Genomic DNA, 3034 nt, shown 5'->3' with positions numbered 1-3034 from the left:
AATGAATTGTGCGGTAAGAACAGCATCACCAGCTCATTTAGCTCGCCGCAAACGCCCAAGTCGTCGCGACAGGTGCAAAATTTCCCGTGTAATCCAAGGCAGCTCTGGATTCGTCTTTTTTGTTTTTAACGGTACAAAACGCGATGCACTTTGAAACAAGGTCACTGAAAAATTTTGTTAAAGTATCAACATCATCAAAAATACTAATCGCTTCAAACTGGTCGAAAGAAGTGCTAAGTGCATCAATAATACCAATATCATCAGCGTGGCTCATATTGCGGAAAGTAGAATAAATGTATCGGGCTTTCGGTACAGGACATGAAATAGATGCAAAAACAGCTTTATGATCCGATATGCCATCCACAACAGTGCACGCATAACCATAATCGCAGACTCTAGGGCTGAAGAAGACAAGATCTAAAATCGCCGTGCCTCTTGTGGCGTCGCTGACTATTTGCTTTAGGCCGGAAGTTAGTGAAAAGTTCATCGTTTGTCTATACAGTTGGGAAGCATGACCTAGCGGAGATAACGATGTCCAGTTTATATCGGGGACATTAAAATCGCCCATACATATTAGATTTGGCGAATGAGGAACTATTTCTTGGACGTATGCACTCAAGGAAAGCAAAGAGTCCGCAATCAGGTTAGGTGGACGGTAAAAGACACCAACAACAAAAGTCAATGTTTCAAAATAAACTTTACACCAAACCGATTCGGTTTGAGACGGAGCATCAAGCACAGAAAACTCTAAGTCAGATTGTAAATATAAAGCAACGCCACCGCCTCTACCATCGATCCGATCACTTCTTATGACATTGGAGCCCGGCAGCGAAATCTCGGCATCACAAATTTCGTTATGAAACCACGTTTCCGTGACACCGATGACATGAGGGGAGTAGGACAAAGTTAGTGACAAAAAGTCAGGAAACTTGTTCACTAAACTTCTTGCATTAATATTTAAAATACGAAGATTATCGGGGAAATCACGGGGGCGTCAACAAGAAGTAGGAGTAGTGGCCGAAGGAGATGCCATCGCTACAGTATCGTGATTACGAGACTGAAAAATTGTGTTGGACTGCACGTCCCAGTTGTAGCGTACGTTATCAATGAACACGTGATCGTAAACAATGCGCACGGAAGAGCCGCTGTTGCAATAGGTTCTGGTTGCCTCCCATAGCTTTCTTCTGATAAAACGAACGTTGTTAGAATAGTCTTCAGATATGCGTTGATCGGAGCCCTTTAGCTTAGATGCGTTTTTAAGAATATGAATTTTTTCACGAAAATCCAGCAGTCTGAAAATGATAGGGCGGGTGCGGCCTGTGTGACGTCTACCTAACCTATGGCACCTTTCGATTTGTGGGCAATCCATGCTCAGCGTTTCCGTAAGAAATTTTGAAACAACGTTGGTCAGTGCCCTGTTATCATCATCTGGAGATTCAAGAATACCATGAAGAATCAAGTTATTACGGCGGAGTCTATTTTCTAGGTCATCGTTCTGAGCCATGAGCGTAATCACCTTCTTATTAAGAGAACAAACTGAGGTTTTTTAAATCGTCTACTATTGTTTTAGGTGCGTTAGACACGGTACTAGACGACTCTAGAGCGTTAAGTCGCGACTCAACAGCCTCAAAGCGCGAATTGACTGAAGAACGAAGCTCAGCAATATCCTGTGCTATTTTATTTTGTCCAGCTAGCAGGCTGGAAAACATGGCAGAAACAGAAGGTTCACTATCGATGGATGCCACGTCACTATTGTCTCCGTGCACATCCCCGCTCCGTAACATAGTTACTCCAGAGCCAGTGCCGGAATTACTAGAAGTACCCTTTATACCCCTTGGCCCAGGGTTTAACTCAACGTCACCACTCAAGCACAGACAACTCACGCAGTACATAAGCTGAGCATAAATGGAAACATATAGAGATACAACGGTTTGTGGGCAACCGAGCAGCAGCAAGAAACGATTATTTGAACGGATACAATGTGCGTTGTCCAAATAACATACCTGCACAACAAAGAAGCACCGCGTGAGCATTGTGCTGTCGCTGCTGCCGCCTTGCCCACTGAAGCTGCGCTGTGGCTGGGAGCCTTTATATCCGATGCTGATGACGTCACGAAGTTGGGCTTGACAAAGGTTTGTTGACCCAGTTGATAGTCAGCGTAGACACTTGGGGACAGCGCAGGCGCAACAGTTGAACCAAGTCGATCTTTCGGCAGCAAGACAGGAAGGGCAGACTGCATGCATCTGCGGCGATCGACGTGTTGGTTTGCGCAAGTTGACGCATTCCGAACCGCCGCGCCGTCCAGGCAGTGTGCCGGGGAATCCACAAGGCTGGCCAGAAACTGCACAACAAAGCACCGCGTGAGCATTGTGCTGTCGCTGCTGCCGCCTTGCCCACTCGAGCTGTCGGGGTAACGTCAATGTACGGGTTGGAGCTGCCATCTCCTTGCCAGCGATGCCGTGTCACACCTAGTTTCTTGAACGTTATGGCGATGCTTGAGAGGCAATTGTTGCCGCTCACGTCGAAACCTGTCAACAGTGTATTATTAGGGCGCTAGCGCTTAGCGACAATATGTTTCTCAAAGAGCGCACCATGAGCCGCCTCTAGCCCATCGAAACTTGAGCCTTGGCTCGAATGTTATGAAACTCCGATAAAAAGTAAAGCTCATAGAAAAAGAGGTGCATAAAAAGCACAGGAGACGAACGTTGTGGTTTCGGATCCCACCGACGGAGGGGGTGATTTTTCGTCTACTTTAATTTCTTTCAATTTATCTGAGAATCATTACAATACAGTTAAGAAACCGCAAATAATGTTCCCTGTGCTTTCCTTGTATGTCGGTTTCTATAGTTTAATACAGAAAACGAGCCCCTTAAACAATTCCCCTACTTCCGCATACGATATATCTATTGTATAGACACATACAGGGTGTTTCAAGAAATGTGGCCCAAAATCTTCAAACATCAGGAAAATGCGATATTTGCTCGCTGTCTTTACAATTGTTTTTCTGTAGCGGCATGCATGTTAAGATGGTTAA

General features: G+C 45.3%; 1 pseudogene; it reads right to left on the bottom strand.

Moving 5' to 3' along the window:
• Positions 1-994: 994 nt before the first annotated feature.
• Positions 995-1784, bottom strand: LOC125759102 (uncharacterized; annotated as a pseudogene).
• Positions 1785-3034: the final 1250 nt, after the last annotated feature.

Source organism: Rhipicephalus sanguineus, chromosome 7 (genome assembly GCF_013339695.2).
Source record: "Rhipicephalus sanguineus isolate Rsan-2018 chromosome 7, BIME_Rsan_1.4, whole genome shotgun sequence".
NCBI lineage: Eukaryota > Metazoa > Arthropoda > Arachnida > Ixodida > Ixodidae > Rhipicephalus > Rhipicephalus sanguineus.
This window is presented reverse-complemented; position numbering and strand designations above follow the sequence as displayed.